At 47.6% G+C, this 20,471-nt stretch overlaps 1 protein-coding gene across 1 annotated transcript in view; it reads left to right on the top strand.

Moving 5' to 3' along the window:
- The window catches only part of PTGS1 (prostaglandin-endoperoxide synthase 1), a 49,229-nt gene that overhangs the window by 10,692 nt on the left and 18,066 nt on the right, over positions 1-20,471 (top strand). The window lies entirely within an intron of this gene.

The raw sequence follows: 20,471 nt of genomic DNA, 5'->3' as shown, positions 1-20,471 counted from the left end.
GCGGGATTGTCCACAAATCCTGGTGTTGTGACAGAGGGAGGAAAGCTTTTTTCTGCCCACAGATTCCAAGCATAATTTTATAACCTTCTCTCAGGTTGCTTCTTTCTTGCCTCTTCTCTAAGCTTGTTGTTGTTGTTTAGTCGTTTAGTTGTGTCCGACTCTTTGTGACCCCCTGGACCAGAGCACGCCAGGCACTCCTGTCTTCCACTGCCTCCCGCAGTTTGGTCAGACTCATGCTGTTAGCTTTGAGAACACTGTCCAACCATCTCGTCCTCTGTCGTCCCCTTCTCCTTGTGCCCTCCATCTTTCCCAACATCAGGGTCTTTTCCAGGGAATCTTCTCTTCTCATGAGGCGGCCAAAGTCTTGGAGCCTCAGCTTCAGGATCTGTCCTTCCAGTGAGCACTCAGGGCTGATTTCCTTAAGGATGGAGAGGTTTGATCTTCTTGCAGTCCATGGGACTCTTAAGAGTCTCCTCCAGCACCATAATTCAAAAGCATCAATTCTTCAGCGATCAGCCTTCTTGATGGTCCAGCTCTCACTTCCATACATCACTACTGGGGAAACCATAGCTTTAAGAAGTCCCAAATGTTGCACCCTTTCCTCACAGGGGAGTCCTTCCATATCCTTGATCGTTTTGGTTGCCCTTTCTTGAACCTTTTTGCATCTGGCCATCTAGCCCCCTTGATACATTGAGTTCAAAGAGCTCTTCTGCCCTCCCTGCTCAGGTGGGGAAGGGGATCCGCTACCCCACCCAAGGACAGAGAATATGTGAAGCCAGTTGTGGCATCGTTCCCATGCTGCTCCAGGCTTCACAACACCACCAGCATCCACAAGGCTTTATTTTTAAAAGAAGGAAAGCGGGTGGACATGACCCTCAGCCACATCAAAAAGCCTTGTTCACACATTACATTGAACACAGGGTCTCTGCACATGTACAAGTGTTTGCATGAAAGAGGGTACACTTGTTGATTTGTACAGGTCAGCTCTTCCATGCTCAGGTACATTTACTTGTGAATAACTACAGGTGTACTGCTCAACCCACAGTCTGCCTATGCAGATGGTATGATTGTTGAATGGAATGTGCTAGTATGGTGCAGACTCAGCTCAGCTTGGGCACTCAGCACCAGACTGCATTCTGAACAGAGGCAGGAACCTGGGTGTTATGTACCGAGTTGAATAGAATCCAAAATGCAGCAGCCTGATTGGTCCTAGAACAATAGGATTCAGAATGCAGCAGTCTGATTGGTCCTAGAACAAAAGGATCCAGAATGCAGCAGTCTGATTGGTCCTAGAACAATAGGATTCAGAATGCAGCAGTCTGATTGGTCCTAGAACAAAAGGATCCAGAATGCAGGAGTCTGATTGGTCCACAGTAGCCACCCAATCCAGCTCCAGGTGGAAGTGAATCCGCAACCTGATTGGCCTACAGGAGAATCCCGGAATTAGCCAATCACATGGTTCCCACTGTGTAAATAATGTATATAAAGCAGACATTCTGGGGGAACTTCCATTCCTCCTCAAAACTATGAGCTGAATAAAGAGCATGAAATCCACTCTCGACTCCGAGAATACACTGAGAATACACCCAACATTCTCCTGCAGGTACCTCTCCATGGCAAAGGTACAAGCAGGAGGGCAAGACAGTGTTCAGGTGGCCCAATTCAAAAGAGGACCTGCGTTGCTCCTGCACCTTTAATAGTTGCGTGGCAGCTGAAATTCCCTCTTCTGCACTTCTTTTAAAGGTGCAAGAGTCCTCGCCTCCTTTGTTCCTAGTCTTCAAGGCAAGCTGGTCCCTTGTGATGAAACTTCTCATTGCGGAGCCGCAGAGAAGCTTGCAAACACCCCTCTCTGGGGTTTTTTTCTGTCTCATTCCCAGAAAGAAAAATAGCAGCTAGCTTCCGAAGCGGGAAACAGGCACAGCTCAGCCCTGCCTTTACTGGCCCAAGATAAAGAGTTGCTCCCACTTCTTCCGAACTGACGGTTGTATTAATATGTCAGCCCCTTGGCCTCATGCATCCCTCTTGCACTTCCCGGAGGTTAACCACAAATGAACTCCCACAAATGAACAATCTTTAGGGAGTTGCCAGGAAGAGCCACCTCCACGCTGTTTTTCAAAGGGACAAGCGAGTTGCGTCCTTTCCTTCCAGCAGATTCAAATAGCTGGGCATTCCAGAAAGTAAAACATTCTGTAAATATGTGAGGAAATAGATAGGCCTTTTAAAATGGCCTGAGATGTTTGCTTTAACTTAATTTGCACGTAAGGCATGGGGAGAGAGGCTTTGACATTCTCCCTTCTCCAAAGAGCTTGATTTAAGCCTTCCTAGGCCCAGATGGTTTATTTATGTGTGCAAATGAAACATTTTATCCTCTGGACAAGAACCAGGAATTCTAGCTCAGAGGCTGCAGCCCAGGATAGCGGACACGAGGGATGGGGTTGGGTAGGATTTGCTTCAGAGTTCCTCAAACATTTGTAAGAGCACAGTTTGAATTTATGCATCAAATTTATGCATCAAATTGGAATTTGCTGCCAAGGAGTGTGGTGGAGTCTCCGTCTTTGGAGGTCTTTAAGCAGAGGCTTGACAACCATATGTCAGGAGTGCTCTGATGGTGTTTCCTGCTTGGCAGGGGGTTGGACTCGATGGCCCTTGTGGTCTCTTCCAACTCTATGATTCTATGAAATGTAATAATTGAATCCCCTTTTAAAACTATGGGTCTCCTACCTCTGAAAGTTTCTCTTGCAACCCAGGGCTGTGTCCACAATGACACTCTCAACCAAGGGAGGTGCTGGAGGGGGCAGGGGGGCAAGTACCTCCCAAAAGAGCTCACCCCTCATTCTCCCCCCCCCCCCCAATTTCTGGACTCATTAACATATTGCTATGTGGCACCCCAGTCTCCAAGTGGAGAGAAATTCCTGTGGTTCCAGGTGCTTACCCAGGTTTGGTGTCCTTGGAGTGAAAGTCATCAGAGATTGTGGTGTCTTTAGGATATGTAGTTTAATTTACACATCTATACAACCTGAGTGTAAGATGGGAGAGACTCACAGCATTAACATTCCAATGGGTTTTGGGATCCAGCACAGAGCAAGCGTGTCTCTGGGTCTCCAGCTTCCAGCCTGCTTTTTTCAGCTCAGCTCACACACACCACTCTGGCTCTTGTTGTCTTACCTAGCAGCCAGGTGAGGAGGGAGAGGAAAGACCTGGCCATCAGCCTGGAGCCTTCATTGTAGCTCTTGCAATGGAGCACGTCCTTTTGGGATGTGGATGAGGACACTGCAGTGGCCAGCAAAGGCCATCGTCTTACAAAGAAACTTCGCTGGCTAGTTCAGCAGTAGGACCCTCTCTTTGATTCTAGCCCTCCCTGGGTACGGGACCCCAAGAACTGGAAGGGAGACATGGCATCATCCAGACTGACCCCCACAAAGCAAAACATCATTCAAGTGTAAGGTAAAGGTAAAGGGACCACTGACCATTAGGTCCAGTCGTGACCGACTCTGGGGTTGCAGCGCTCATCTCGCTTTATTGGCCAAGGGAGCCGGCGTACAGCTTCCGGGTCATGTGCCCAGCATGTGGCAAACCAGAGCAGCGCACGGAAACACCGTTTACCTTCCCGCCAGAGCGCTACCTATTTATCTACTTGCACTTTGAGGTGCTTTCGAGCTGCTAGGTTGGCAGGAGCAGGGACCGAGCAACAGGAGCTCACCCCATCACGGGGATTCGAACCGCCAACCTTCTGATCGGCAAGTCCTAGGCTCTGTGGTTTAACCCACAGCGCCACCCGCGTCCCTCATTCAAGTGTAGTCATATATTATTTCCAACAGTGCAGCTGCAGCTCTTGAGGCAGAAATGTCTGTGTCTTTTGCAGCTGCTGACAACAGATCATTGAGAACCCAGAAATGGGGAAGCATCTAGCATTGAGCAGCCAGATTCCAACCTGGTCTCTACCTCCAGCATCCCAGACCCACCCAACCAGCATGGAAACAGAGCCTTTAGTCATTGAAGAGATGTCTCCTCACCTTTTGTGCTGATTGGAGCCCACCAGAATGAAAGGAGTATTACCCATGAGGATGGGCTTCCAGAGTAACTTTGTGGGAGAGGTGTGGGAAGGACACTGAGGAGGAATGTGGAGGACCTGGAGAGGATAAGAGCAGACAAGCACTTGCAAATTTACCAGCAGCCTCTTACTCTAGTACCACCTTGGAAGCTCTTTTCTGACTCCATTGTGGCCACAGTACTGCACTCTGGAGAGGGTGTCTTGCTGCTATTTGAGAGCCCAGGTTATCTTGAGCTTCACCAGAAGCAGGACTTGCACACAACTGAAGAAACATCAATCAAAGTTTGCTGTCCGTTGTCTAAAGCTGCATACATCAGCACTTGGGTTTAAAGCAATCATTCTGAAATGAGATAGTCACTTCCTTTGGTTTTGAGATGCTGCACGGATTGTCACGGCAACATTTTAAAAGAGATCAAGAGAGTTTTGTGTTACCCCTGAAGACTAGCAAATATATTACACAATAAGCGTTATAACTTAGAACTCTAGTCTGTAACCTTCAGATACTCCCTTAGCGACTGCCAGTTTCCCTTCACCCTCCCAATTTTCCATTTTTTAAAAAAATGAAGGGAGTTGGACTAGATGATGCCTTGGACCTCTTCCAACTCTACAATTTGGTGCTTTGGTTGCGATGGTCTGTTTTTGTTGTTGTTGTTTAGTCGTTTAGTCGTGTCCGACTCTTCGTGACCCCATGAACCAGAGCACGCCAGGCACTCCTGTCTTCCACTGCCTCCCGCAGTTTGGTCAGACTCATGCTGTTAGCTTTGAGAACACTGTCCAACCATCTCATCCTCTGTCGTCCCCTTCTCATTGTGCCCTCATCTTTCCCAACATCAGGGTGTTTCCCAGGGAGTCTTCTCTTCTCATGAGGTGGCCAAAGTATTGGAGTCTCAGCTTCAGGATCTGTCCTTCCAGTGAGCCCTCAGGGCTGATTTCCTTGAGAATGGATCGGTTTGATCTTCTTGCAGTCCATGGGACTCTCAAGAGTCTCCTCCAGCACCATAATTCAAAAGCATCCATTCTTCGGCGATCAGCCTTCTTTATGGTCCAGCTCTCACTTCCATACATCACTACTGGGAAAACCATAGCTTTAACTATACAGACCTTTGTTGGCAAGGTGATGTCTCTGCTTTTTAAGATGCTGTCTAGGTTTGTCATTGCTTTTCTCTCAAGAAGCAGGCGTCTTTTAATTTAGTGGCTGCTGTCGCCATCTGCAGTGATCATGGAGCCCCAGAAACTAAAATCTCTCACTGCCTCCATTTCTTCCCCTTCTATTTGCCAGGAGGCCTGTTTTTAGGGGGCATTATTTTGGGGTCTTTTTTATTATTGGGGGGGGGGCAGATAAGTGTTTTCCTGTTTAGAGGTGAGTGACACAGGGAAGACTCAATATGTGTCCTTCATTTTGTCAAAAGGGTGTCATATGCATTAGACAACTGCTTGAAGAACCCCAAGGGAGTAGTGTCAGTACAAGTTCCAGCTAGTATTGCATCATTGATCAGAAAGGGTTGAGCCCCGTCTCTTGTATTTTTAAAGTCATCAGCCTCCGGGGGTCTGCATGAGGGTGTGGCAACCTCTGCTGTAGCTGCAGTGCTTTTAATTTTTATGTGGGGGGTTGGTGTGTGTGTGTGACAGGACTGCTACAAGCATTGTGCCATTGTGGTGTGATAAGAGTGTGTGAGACCAGGGTTCAAATTCCTACTCAAGTCATGAAACTCGCTGGGGGACCTACCATACAGGCAGGATATAAATGTAATAATGATAAACATATTCATATATATATATATATATATATATATATACACACACACACTTCTTATCTTATACAATATTTAGACTTCCATCAACAACCTCTGATGATTTTCCGTTCTTTATCACTTATTCTGCATTTCTTAATTTCTCTATTGCTCCTTATTACCATTAACTAATAATTCTCTTCATAGTCCTTGCAATATGTCAAATAGTCCTCCTTACAGGACTTCTTGCAGTCCTACTAGCGTAATCTGTTCATTACAATTGCTTTTCAAATAGTTCATATATTTACTCCAGTCTTCTAAGAATCTCTGGTCCCGCAGGTTTCGAAACCTTCCTGTTAATTTATCTAATTCTGCATAGTCCAATAAACATGTTCATCTTGCCCCAGCTTGATTGATGGAATCCACTGCCATCAACCTCTCCTTCACTGGAGGTTTCCAAACAGAGGTTTGATGGCCGCCTGTCCAGGGTCCTTAAGCTGTGATTCCTGCATTGCAGAGGGTTGGACTAGATGACTCTTGGGGTCCCTCCCAACTCTACAATTCTATGATCAGAGGAGGAGGAGGGGTCTGTTTATGTCTACCAGTCATGGTGGCTGCATGGCCTTCAGAGTCTGCGTCATCTGCTAGGGAACAGCAGGAGGAAAGGACTGTGCTTCCTGGATACGACCAGCTGGCTACTCTAGGCCGCATGGATCTCTGGTCTGATCCTGCAGCTGAGCTGTTCTGGAGGTAACTTCTGGCATCCAGTGGTGGGTGCCTATTCCAAAAGCAGGAGGCAGCATAGTGGGAAGAGGATGGGCGCCACCAGGTCTGCACTTGCCAGGGGAGTGACTCTTGTCCCATGACGCTTGTCCATGCACAGCCTCAGGTGGGAAGGGCAGGTATGCTCATGCCCCTCCATCCCCACCTCACATTCCCCGGGGTTGCCAAGTGTATTCATCACCACAGCTGAACGAAGCCAGGACTTCCAGAGGACATTCCCTTTAGAGACTGATGCCAGGAGGGTGTGTGTGCATTCACAAAGCTTTGCGGGAAAGGATCCCAGCAAAAGTCCTTCTGGAGGGCAACCAATATGATAATGGATCTGGAAAGCAAGCCTTATGAGGAACAGTGAAGGGAGTTGGGGATGTTTAGCCTGGAGAAGAGGAGACTGAGAGGTGACAGGACAGCCATCTTCATATATATCTGAAGGGCTGCCACATGGAAGATGGAACTAGCTTCTTTTCTGCTGCTCCAGAGGGTAGGATCCAAACCAATGGATTCAAAGGAGATTCTGACCGTAGTAGATTCAGAAGCATTTTCCAATGGTAAGAGCTGTCTGCAGGGGAATGGACTCCCTCGTAAGCTGATGGACCCTTTTTCATTGTAGGTCTCAAAGCAGAGGTTGGATTGGCCGCCAGTCACAGACTCCTTAGCTGTGACTTCTGCATTGCAGGGGGTTGGACTAGATGACCCTTGAGATTTCTTCCATCTCTGCAATTCTGTGATTCTATGTAATGCTCAACAGACTTGATTGTTAGAGGAATGTAGGAAGGACCGTTCCAGCTCAGGAGAATTATGAACAGAATTATGAACATTTATTAATTATGATCATCTTTATCTTTCTATATTTCACATATGTAAGTTGCTTTTTAGCAAGTACCCATGAAGACATGCAAACCATAAAAGAACACCCACGTTTCTCACTGAGAAAAGAGATAGGTAAAGGGACCCCTGACCATTAGGTCCAGTTGTGGCCGACTCTGGGGTTGCGGTGCTCATCTCGCTTTATTGGCTGAGGGAGCCGGCGTACAGCTTCTGGCTCATGTGGCCAGCAGGACTAAGCCGCTTCTGGCAAACCAGAGCAACACACGGAAATGCCGTTTACCTTCCCGCCGGAGTGGTACCTATTTATCTACTTGCACTTTGATGTGCTTTAGAACTGCTAGGTTGGCAGGAGCAGGGACCGAGCAATGGGAGCTCACTCCGTTGCGGGGATTCGAACCACCGACCTTCTGATCGGCAAGTCCTAGGCTCTGTGGTTTAACCCACAGCGCCACCCGCGTCCCTGAGAAAAGAGATATTTGCTTGTAAAAAGGAAGAAGTATTTGTGTGCTTCCAAAAAAAAAAATACAAAACCCCTCGGAATTACAGTACATACTTTCTCCCTTTCTTTGCAATGCTCTCTGCTTGACCTCTCCAGGAGAGGCTGTTCTCCACCCAGTCAGGAAACTGGGACAGGAGCCAGTAAGGGCTTGGGATCTCACAGAGCAAGGAGTGCATGTTCGGGAAGAGTCCTTGGCCGCCAGTTGGTCTAGAGCAGCATTTTTGAGACTGTTACTAACAACTGTTAAGCAGCATGTGAATCTCATTCCTCCCTATCTGTCCTGAGGGTGGCCAGTCAGCAGTGATAGAGCCAGGGTTCCTGTATGTTTAATAGCTGTGGAGAAGAACTGCAGGTTTCAGCAGGTGAAGACACTCTCTTCTGCACAACTGTTAAAACCGGCATTAAAGTACAGTTTGCCCTGACAGCAGACCAATGGCCGCCATCACCTTCGTTTCCAAAGCCCTGTCCTGAATAGGAAAGTCTTAGCCTACCCAACAAAAGGTTAATAAGAAGAAGGGAGTCATCCTAATCTCTCTTGGGAGGGGTCTTACAATCTGGGGGCAGCCGCAGAAAAGGCCCTCTCTCATGTCACCACCAGCTGTGGAGAGGTGTTCACAAGAGGATCTTAGCACCTGGGCAGGTTCAGAGAGAGAGATACAATTATCCAGGTAGCCTGGGACCAAGCCATGTAGGGCCTTAATAGGTCATAACCAGCACTCGGATGCCCGGAAATGGATTGGTCACCAGTGATGTTGTTTTTTTAACAGGGGAATAACATTCTCTCTGTAACCAGGCCTCAGTCAGCAGTCTGACAGCAGCATCTTGGACCAGCTGAAACTTCCAAACACTTTGCAAAGGCAGCCCCACATAGAGTGTGCTACAGTAGTCTAACTGGGATGTAGCTAAGGCATTGTATCATGTGAAGCACCAAACTCACAGTTCTGAGCTTTCTGCTTTTAATAATGTATAACATTATTATTCCTTCTGTTTTGTTAAATCTGAGATGCCAAAACTCATGGCACTGAAATACTGGGGTTTTTCCTAAGCTCACCATACTGTTTAAAAGGTTTTAAGGTTTCTACCAAGTTTTTAGTCTGCTTATGGAAGGTTCAGGCCCACTTCTGGCAACCCTTAGTAGCCCATGCATTTGGAATGGGTGCTCAAAGACCCATGGAATTATAGAGTTGGAAGTTCCCTTGAGGGCCATCTAGTTCAACCCCTGCAATTCTGGAATCACAGCTAAATAATCCCTGACAGGTGGCCACCTGGCCTTTGATTCATAACTTCCAGGGAAGGAGAGTCCAGCACCTTTTAAGCTGGTCTGATGTCAAACAGCTCTTAGCATCAGAAAATTATTCTGAATGTTTAGTCAGAATCTCCTTTCTTATAACTTGAATCCATTGAGTCCTACCCTCCAGAGCAGAAGAAAACAAGTTTGCTCCCTCTTCCATGGGACAGCCCTTAAGATATGTGAAGATGGCTGTCATATCTCTTCTCAGTCTCCTCTTTTCAAGGCTAAACATACCTTGCTCCTTCAACTGGTCCTCATAAGCTTAGTTTCCAGACCCTTGACCATCTTGGTTGTCCTCCTCTACACACCTTGCAGTTTGTCAATATCCTGCAGAACTGGACACTATTTCTGTTGATGCAGTCAACAACAACAAAACAATAAAGCTCAACAACTTTGCCCCCCCCCAAAAAACCCCTCAACATTTGTGTCCAGATTTTCACTTTTTGAAATATGGCAACCCAAATACATACATTGTTGTTTAGTCGTTTATTCATGTCCGACTCTTCGTGACCCCCTGGACTAGAGCATGCCAGGCACTCCTGTCTTCCACTGCCTCCCGCAGTTTGGTCAAACTCATGCTGGTAGCTTCGAGAACACTGTCCAACCATCTCGTCCTCTGTCATCCCCTTCTCCTTGTGCCCTCCATCTTTCCCAACATCAGGGTCTTTTCCAGGGAGTTTTCTCTTCTCATGAGGTGGCCAAAGTCTTGGAGCCTCAGCTTCAGGATCTGTCCTTCCAGTGAGCACTCAGGGCTGATTTCCTTAAGAATGGAGAGGTTTGATCTTCTTGCAGTCCATGGGACTCTCAAGAGTCTCCTCCAGCACCATAAATACATACATAGATACATCATTGTTTTTCTTGTCTCCTTTCCATAGTCCAAACCAGGGGTAGGCAACCTAAGGCCCGGGGGCCGGATGCGGCCCAATCGCCTTCTCAATCCGGCCTGCGGACGGTCTGGGAATCAGCATGTTTTTACATGAGTAGAATGTGTGCTTTTATTTAAAATGCATGTTTGGGTTATTTGTGGGGCATAAGAATTCGTTCATCCCCCCCCCCCCCAATATAGTCCAGCCCAAAACATGATCTGAGGGATGGTGGACTGGCCCACGGCTGAAAAAGGTTGCTGACTCCTACTCCAAACCATGCTCCAGGCAGCTCACAACATGGGGAAAAATGTAATTACAAACATAGGAAAAGTAGTCAAACAATAAATAAAACATCAAAAAGTACACAACCGAATAGAACAATTTCCACATACGGTAAATCACAAGATGTAAAAGAAAGACGCATAAAAGTAATATAAATAACAATCAATACCCCCCCCCAACAAAACCCCCTAAACAATACTGCAGCCCAAGAGTCTGTTCAGCAGCCTCAGCTTTTGCAGCTGGAGTCAGTCAGGGAGTCCACCAGCCTTCCCAATCAGGCAACAGATCTTCCAGGACTCACACCCTAGATGCTTATTCTTACCTAAGATCTTATCCACACTTTCTCTTGCCCTTCTGCTTTCTCGGGGTGGGGGTGGGGGACCACTCTTTATAAATGTCGCTTTTAAAGATCTCATCTGTAAGATCCTTACGCAGCCACACTAGTTTCTTTAGGTACCTCCCACTTTTCTTTCTTGTTGGAACTGTTGTGATTGTGCCTTAGACACCTCACCTTTAAGAAACTCCCGTCTATCATGGACTCCCATTTCTAATACTAATGGGATCTAATAAAATGGGATCTTGCCCAGAAGTTTTTGAAACCAGCTTTCTTAAAGTCCAGAGTGTGTGTTTGACTACCCTCAGTTTCCCCTTGCCTCTGCGTAATCAGCCCCAAGAGGAAATGCTCACTGCATGAGGAAACCTTGCCTTGGGTCCAGGAAGCAGCAGGAGCCTTGATAACTTCATTTATGAACAGCAGCTCAGCAGCTCAGCACAGCAGCTGGATCTTCTTGCCTTAGGCAAGGCTAAGGCTCCAACTATCCCCCATGATGGAGGGCTCACAGACCAAAGAGAGGAGGGGGTTAGGACTAGATGGCCCCTCAAGCCCCTTCAAACTCTACAATTCTATGATTCAATTACAGATCGAGTACGTCTCTCATAGGAGAAGTAAACCCAAGACAAATCCAAAGTGGAGTCCCTGAGATAGTTGGCAGGCGCCTGGTACACCTCTGTCCCGCAGCTCTTGCAGCTAATCTGGTGCCAAACCTATTGCTCTGCTTTCCTTTGGACTATGTCAGCAAGGCCCAGAGGGGGGTCTTGTAGATGTCTGGGCAGCCCAGGACCTCCATACACACGGCCCAGGCCTGTGCCCCCCCCGGGGGGGGGGGTTACTTCAGCGCTTAGCAAGAGCTCAGGGGTATCAGCTGTTGTTTTATTACATTGGCCACTCATTATCTCTGAAGATGCAAGGATCTTCTCCAGCTCCATTTACTGGGTTTGTTTAGTTCTTCCCCATCTCGTATAAACACAGCATTCTCCAGCGTCCTATTAATTTAAGCTTACAAACTACAGCTGCATCCCTGTTTGGCATGTCAAGAAAAAGACAAGCCACAACAGCTGCTGTGCAGCTGTGGGTGCTAATGTCATTCCGTTGGCTCAGAGGTCCTGGCTCTTGATGTGGATTGGCCAGGGTGGGGCCGTGACGAGACACCAAGAAGGACTAGGGACAGACAAAGTTTATGGTTACGAGGACATGGTAATTAAAAAAACCCAAACACCCCATGTTTAGGGGATGTATAAGTGGGGATACCAAACAGTAGTAGAGGGGCTGTTGCCTTTGTGGCCTGCCTGGGGGCTTTATGCAGAAAGCAAGGAGGAATTAAAGAACCTTTTAATGAGGGTGAAAGAGGAGAGCGCAAAATATGGTCTGAAGCTCAACATCAAATAAACGAAGATCATGGCCACTGGTCCCATCACCTCCTGGCAAATAGAAGGGGAAGAAATGGAGGCAGTGAGAGATTTTACTTTCTTGGGCTCCATGATCACTGCAGATGGTGACAGCAGTCACGGAATTAAAAGATGCCTGCTTCTTGGGAGAAAAGGAATGACAAACCTAGACAGCATCTTAAAAAGCAGAGACATCACCTTGCCAACAAAGGTCCATATAGTTAAAGCTATGGTTTTCCCAGTAGTGATGTATGGCAGTGAGAGCTGGACCATCAAGAAGGCTGATCGACGAAGAATTGATGTTTTTGAATTCTGGTGCTGGAGGAGACTCTTGAGAGTCCCATAGACTGCAAGAAGATCAAACCTCTCCATTCTGAAGGAAATCAGCCCTGAGTGCTCACTGGAAGGACAGATCCTGAAGCTGAGGCTCCAATACTTTGGCCACCTCATGAGAAGAGAAGACTCCCTGGAAAAGACCCTGATGTTGGGAAAGATGGACGGCACAAGGAGAAGTGGACGACAGAGGACGGGATGGTTGGACAGTGTTCTCGAAGCTAACAACATGAGTTTGACCAAACTGTGGGAGGCAGTAGAAGACAGGAGTGCCTGGTGTGCTCTGGTCTATGGGGTCATGAAGAGTCTGACACGACTAAACCACAACAATAACAGTTGGCCACTCTTAGGATCTGGGTGCTGGACTATATCATTTGATCTCGTGGGTTGATTTGCATTTTTTTGTCAACTATGCCAGTGGGGTATTGAGATGTGCTTCTGCATTGGCTCAGCCTCAGAGCATAAACTTGTTCAGAGATGCAACAGGCAGGCTCTTCCAGGAGCAGGTGGTTTTTTTACCAGAGACTCCCCATGGGATTCATGCTGGTGAATTCAGACTGCTGGAAGCCCACTTCTTAATGACACAAAACTCTTCCTGGAGCCCCTTTTTGTACCAAGTATCTAGGGCAGTAGCCAATGTTAGTCCTGCTCAGAGTAGACCCACTGAAATTGACGGTCTGTTCTGAGCAGGCTACAACTTGAGTAGACGACAACTTCTAGTTCACTGGTTTGGTTCAACACAGAGGAGGGGTGGGAGGAACCAAGTAAATAAAGTTCAGAGCCTGGGGATTGGTGGTGGGGTGGTGATGAGTGGTCACAGGGAGAAGACTGGGAGGAGGAGGTGTCAGAAGCTGAAGAGGTAACAGGGCTTAGTGAGCGGGAGGAGTCTGTGGCAGATTGAAGTCTAGAAGCAGAGGCTGGTGAGATAAAGCACCCTTGTCTCCCAGAACCTGAAGATGCATAAAAAGGCCAGAGGAGAGGTTGGCTGCACACAACTTGGGGGAAAGCCCTGGAGAGGAGGAGACGTGGGAAGCTGTGGAGAGCTGGTGACTTTCAGCCTCTGTGATTTCATGGAGGAAGACCCACCAGGAATGAGCTGGTGTGCTCATTAGGCCTGACACTCAGCAAGTCTGGGAAGATCATGCATTGCTAATAAAGTGTTAACTCTTAACTTCGGACAGTGATTGCTGACTGGCACACTCTGGGACAAGTGGTCTTCAACCATTCGGTCAGGACTCAGTAGTGGGTCGCAGTCTGATGACCCAAGGCAAGTCACAATGGGAGCGCTACCACCATGCAAATATGTGGTAAAAGATTAAGAAATGGGTCCCCAAATGTAGGAAGTCAGGCCATTGGCCATCTAAATAAATAAATAAATAAATAAATAAATAAACAAAGAAATAAATTTTTATTTATACCACGCCCTTCCCGGGAAAGGAAACCGGGCTCAGGGCAGCTAACAACAAATTTAAAACAATTGATGCTACAAAAAAACCAACAGCATAAAATACGGTATAAAGCATAAATAACAATAAAATCAAAAATCAGTTTAGGGGGGGAAATCCATCCAATAAACATTAGATGATCACCAGGGCTAGCTGACTAAATTAGTCCCACTTGGGCCAGCGAGGAGACCAGGGGAGAACCAGCTGTGGGATCCCAGAGCGGGCAATCTTCACAAAAAGGGGAGGGGGAGGGAAGTAAGGGGAACAAAAGATCAGGCCAGGTTCAAATTGAAAGCCAGGCGGAATAGTTCTGCCTTACAAGCCTGCGGAAGGAGGTTAAATCCTGCAGGGCCCTGGTCTCCTGGGACAGAGCATTCCACCAGGTTTGAGCCATCACTGAGAAGGCCCTGGCCCTGGTGGAGGATAGTCTGACTTCCTTAGGGCCTGGGACCTCTAAACTATGGTTATTCATGGACCTTAAGGTCCTCTGCGGGGCAGACCAGGAGAGGCAGTCCCGCAAGTACGAGGGCCCTAAGCGACAAAGGGCTTTAAAGGTCCACACTCTCAAGGATTTTAGGCAGGAAGCCTCTCTCAACCCTACCTCTAGATGCCAGGAATTGGACCCAGGACTTCTGCATGTTTGGGTCCCGGGTCTGAAGTGACTGAAGATACCTGCCCTAGTTTGTATCTAGTTCTCTGACCAGATTGAAAACAGTCAGAGATTCTTGGCTGTAACTGAGAGGTTATCAGCTAGCTGTCAGGGTCATCTATCCTAATCTTCTAATGCAGATAATTTGGGCTTCTTGGCTCAACTTGACTGCATGCTTTTAAAATTATCCTGAGCACTTGAAAGAAAAAAAAGGCAAAGGGTCTGTGTAGAAATGGTTCCTTCATCAATTGCCTCGTTTTCTCTCCCCCCCCCCTCCTGCCACACCCTCTTGCAATGGGCAATTTGCAATGAAAATCCAACACCAGGCCCCTTTCTTTTGTAAAGAGATCCCATGTGCTTCTAAATTTCCTTTGCATGGTTAGGTGGCCCGGAGAAGGACAAGCCCTACATTGTGCTAGTGGCGGCCTCATTTGCTTAAAGCCTCCGAAGGTGTGGAAATCTGCTATCATCGGATCCCCAAATTCCCCTAATCTCTGATGACTGCAATAGCTTTACTCATCTGTACCTATGCATGAGTTGCAGATTGGGGGCCGGCACCAGCCCAGCGCAGCAACTTGCTCAGAGACACAGTAAGCAGCCTCTTCCCAGGAGCAGGTAGTTTTCCAGCGTCTCTCCAAGGGGAATTATTCAATTGTTCTGTCACACATTGGAGTGGTCTAGTGGCAGAGTTAAGGAGGTGGGCTTGGAGCAGCTGCTGAGGCAGAGAAGCAGCAGGGAGAGTTTTCTATTATGTTGTGGTGTGTGGGGGAGTGGGTTAATTATTTGATTCATCTTACCCCATGCCAAAGAAAGCGGGTGGCGCTGTGGGTTAAACCACAGAGCCTAGGACTTGCCAATCAGAAGGTCGGCGGTTCGAATCCCCGCGACGGGGTGAGCTCCCGTTGCTCGGTCCCTGCTCCTGCTGACCTAGCAGTTCGAAAGCACGTCAAGTGCAAGTAGATAAATAGGTACCGCTCTGGCGGGAAGGTAAACGGCGTTTCCGTGCGCTGCTCTGGTTCGCCAGAAGCGGCTTAGTCCTGCTGGCCACATGACCCGGAAGCCGTACGCCAGCTCCCTTGGCCGGTAAGGCGAGATGAGCGCCGCAACCCCAGAGTCGTTCGTGACTGGACCTAATGGTCAGGGGTCCTTTACCTTTACCCCATGCCAAACCTGGTGCCTTGCAGCTACAATTCCCATCAGCCTCAGCTTTCCCAACCCACACTTCCATGGGCAGCAATTTCCCTATGAAGAAAGGTTGCAGAGTTTGGGACATTTGGGTTTAGAGAAAAGGCGTGTAACAACAACAACAACAACAACAACAACAACAACAACAACAACAACAACAACAACAAATCATTTGTACCCTGCCCATCTTGCTGGGTTTCCCCAGCCACTCGGGGCGGCTTCCAACAAAGATTAAAAATGCATTGAAATGTCACACATTACAAACTTCCCTAAACAGGGCTGCCTTAAGATGTCTTCTAAATGTCAGGTAATTGTTTTTCTCTTTGACATCTGGTGGGAGGGAGTTCCACAGGGCGGTTGCCACTACCGAGAAGGCTCTCTGCCTGGTTCCCTGTAACTTGGCTTCTCGCAATGAGGGAACTGCCAGAAGGCCCTCGGCGCTGGACCTCAGCGTACGGGCAGAAGGATGGGGGTGGAGACGCTCCTTCAGGTATACTGGGCTGAGGCTGTTTAGGGCTTTAAAGGTCAGCACCAACACTTTGAATTGTGCTTGGAAACGTACTGGGAGCCAATGTAGGTCTTTCAAGACTGGTGTTATGTGGTCTCAGCGGCCACCCCCAGTCACCAGTCTAGCTGCCGCATTCTGGATTACAGTGGTACCTCGGGTTACATACGCTTCAGGTTACAGATTCTGCTAACCCAGAAATAGTACATCGGGTTAAGAACTTTGCTTCAGGATGAGAACAGAAATCGTGCAGCAGCAGCAGCGGGAGGCCCCATTAGCTAAAGTGGTGCTTCAGGTTAAGAACAGTTTCAGATTAAGAACAGACCTCCAGAACGAATTAAGTTCTTAACCCAAGGTACCACTGTAGTTGTAAGAGGTGGCATGATAGTTCATAAAATTATGCATGGCATGGAGAGTGGACAGAGAAACCTTTTTCTCCCTCTCGCATAATACTTGGAACTCACGAGCGTCCAATGAAGCTTACTGTAGGAAGATTCAGGATGGGTTTTTAAAAGTCCTTCCTCACGCAGCACAGAGTTAAAAACTAGGGAACTCCTTCCTTCCCCCAGGAGGCAGCGATGGCCACCATCTTGGATGGTTCTAAGAGAGGATTGGACAAATCCATGGAGGAGAAGAGAGCTATCAATGGCTCCTAGCCACAAGGGCTACGCTCTGCCTCCACAGTTTGAGACAGCAATGCTCCTGAAGCCCAGTTGCTGGAAATCGTGAGCAGGAGAGCGCTCTTGTGCTTGACTCCTGCTTGCTCGTCTTCCACTGGGGCACCTGGTTAGCCAGTGCGATACTAGGATACTGGACTAGATAAGCCTGATCCAGCAGGCCCTTTTAATGTTCTTATGTTAGCAGCAAGGTCAGTGGAAAAGGCAGGTTCCTGCCCTAAGGAGATTACCATGGCAGTAGAGGCAGTAACGGAGGCAAGAAGAGCAAGGAGCCTGGCCACACTGAAAGCTGCTCCCCTTCAAACTTCTAGATGCATAGGTTCTGGGATAACCCAGAGGCTTGGGGGAGCTGCTGGTTCCTCCCAGTGTATGCTGCTAGCCTCTGATCCATTTCCAGAGGATGCGGAGCAGGAGTTTGGCTCCAGCGGTGGGGTGGAGTCTGCCTGGAAGGTACTGTTTCATCATCCACGCTTTCTGCTCCTGTGCTCTGGGCCACGTCTACCCCTTTGTTTGTTTAGCTCAGATTGCTTCCTTATCTCAGCATTCTGTTTAATGGGGCTATAAAAAAAGCATGGGGCCTGGATCCCTTGCCAGCAGGGTTGATTTGTGATGGGAAACCCCTTGCTTCTTCAGTTGCCTAACTTTGCTACAAGGCAAGGCAACCTTCTTCAAGCCCAGTCCAGCCAAGGACAACCATGTCTCACTTGGCCAAACAGCAGAAGCTGGGTGACATCAGATATGACCCTGAGCTCAACTAAAATCCAGCACATATCTTTTCCCAAGCTGGCCAGAGAACTCTGGACAAACCTCCACACCCTCTGAGCTTCACAGTTGTAGACAAACACCAGGAAGATTCAGGAGGAATAAAAGGAAGTCCTGTTAAATAAAAGGAAGTTAAAACTATGGCACTTGCTTCCACAGGGGACAGTGATGGCCCCATACCTTAAAAGAGGATTGAACAAATTCATGGAGAAGCAGAAGGCTAACAATGGCTTCTGTTACCAGAAAAATGCCCATTGCATATCCCACCCCATTCTGTTGTGTGCCACTGTGATAAGAATTTTAAGGTCTTAAAGGTAAAGGTAAAGGGACCCCTGAGCATTAGGTCCAGTCGTGACCTCGCTTTATTGGCCGAGGGAGCTGGCGTACAGCTTCCGGGTCATGTGGCCAGCATGACTAAGCCACTTCTGGCGAACCAGAGCAGCGCACGGAAATGCCGTTTACCTTCCCGCCGGAGCAGTACCTATTTATCTACTTGCACTTTGACGTGCTTTCGAACGGCTAGGTTGGCAGGAGCAGGAACCGAGCAATGGGAGCTCACCCTCCCACGGGGATTTGAACCACCGACCTTCTAATCGGCAAGTCCTAGGCTCTGTGGTTTAACCCACAGCGCCACCCGCGTCCCTAACCCTTTAAGGTCTTAGGTATATATTAAATGTTCATAAATGTATCAACCAAGAACGTACATAGATCAGCACAGGAAGACCGACCTGAAACCATTTTTGATTCCCAAACTGAATGTCCCAGGATATACATGAAAATAAGTGTATATTTATGCCATATACTTTCACCTGAGTTTCCCCATGGAACAGTGTATTCTTGCCTCTTTGCATTGTGGAAAATCCCCCATGATTCCCCTAGCCAGAGATAAGGTAGGCAGATAACCATCAGGGGAAGTTCCTGAATCTGCCATTGTTTGCTCAGATGTTCTGCATAGAGAATGTCTGCTGAGCAACCTGATTGTCTTCATCAAATGCAAATGCTTTGTGTAAAACTGTGTCTGGAACCACATGAAACTTGCTAAATCTTTAGGAATACCACTCCTTGACCTACCTGAGCCATTGTAACCCCATGTTAGGTGTGATGTATTTCTGATTTTGTTTGCAAAAGGGGGTGTTCTTTTCCACGCTGAAAGGCAAACCTTTAAAAAGAGTGGTTTTTCTTGTTTCTGGGTCCTTCACCTCCTGACAAAAAAGCGGGGGGGGGGGACTCTATTGCAACAGATCATAAAAGATCAGCTTTGCTTTCACTGGATTTCTGCTCCAGCTCATTAATCTCTGACCAGTAACGAACTTGGGGAGTTAGGCCATCAAAAGGCACCCCACCCCTATTTTCTGGTAACACTACTAGCCCTGGTGGCTGGGCTTTGCCTCTATGGTCAGAGGCAATAATGCTTCTGAATGATTGCTGGAAGCCACAGGAGGAGGAGGAGAGAGGGCCCTTGGGCTCAGGTCCTGCTTGTAGACTTCCCATCGGGGAATCTGGTTGACCACTGTGAGAGCAGGGTGCTGGACTAGATGAGCCACTGGCCTGATCCAGCCTCGAGTCTCTTCTTACGTTCTTAGCATTGGGGAATCGTCACAGAAAGCAGAACGTTGGGTGGACAGCCCATGGTTATTGTTTCAATGACATATTGCAGGAGATCCCTAAAAAAGCCAGTGGTCTCAAGGAATCCTGAATTTCTTTGTAAATTGACATCTGGCTTAAAGAAGAGGTCAGTTCATTTGAAAACACTGGTCCCTTTTTATGAAGCTTGATGCCTCTTCATAGTGTCTTGATCGGTAGGCGCAACTTAAAGTAATAGAGAGCCAGGTCTGATGTAGAGTAATTGTGGTGTTTTGGACAGTTATATGTAGATCTCTGTTCATAAATCGTATTTCCCCTTTGCTGCTCTTTTCATTTGAGAATGGAATCACTTGCCTTAGAATACAATCCCTATACACACTTAATTGGGAGTTAGCCTATTGAACCCATTGGAATTTGCTTCTGAGTATAACAGTTTTCTATAATAGCCAGCAGAAACAATTCAGGGGCAGGAGGTGCTTGCCCTGCTTCCCATCTCCCCACCCCACCCCCACCCCACTCAGGCAGTCTGATGGAATAGCTGCCCCCAGATGGCAACTGAGGGAGCATTGGCCTGGTGGGGCTGGCCTGTCACTGCAGAGCAGATGGAGTGATAAACCGTTGGCCATCTACCGTATTTTTTGCTCTATAAGACACACCAGACCACAAGATGCACCTAGTTTTTGGAGGAGGAAAACAATTAAAAAAAATATTCTGAATCTCAGAAGCCAGAACAGCAAGAGGGATCGCTGCGTAGTGAAAGCAGCGATCCCTCTTGCTGTTCTGGCTTCTGGGATAGCTGCGCAGCCTACATTCGCTCCATAAGACACACACACATTTCCCCTTACTTTCTAGGAGGGAAAAAGTGAGTCTTAGAGAGCAAAAAATACGGTAATTTTACATGCCAGAGGTTTCATATTGCATGCTAGATGCTTGTATACTGCAGAGTATCAAATCAACAGCAATAATAATAATTTATTATTTGTACCCCGCCTATCTGGCTGGGCTTCCCCAGCCACTCTAGGCGGCTTCCCAAAAAAATTATTAAAATCCTCTAATACATCAAACATTGGACCTGTCACTATGAGAAGAGAGAAGAATGTGTCTGCCATACTTATCATTACAGCCACTTCTATTTTTCTAGAAAAAGAGGTGCTGGAACTCACCATGAACACCTCCCTTGTTCTCTTATAATGGCAATGCCACCCACCTGAGAGGTGGCAGAACTGAGTTCTGGTCAGTTCCAACTGGAAAAAAGTGCCCTTAGAGCGGTACTTATACT

Source organism: Podarcis muralis, chromosome Z (genome assembly GCF_964188315.1).
Source record: "Podarcis muralis chromosome Z, rPodMur119.hap1.1, whole genome shotgun sequence".
Classification (NCBI taxonomy): Eukaryota; Metazoa; Chordata; class Lepidosauria; order Squamata; family Lacertidae; genus Podarcis; species Podarcis muralis.
This window is presented reverse-complemented; position numbering and strand designations above follow the sequence as displayed.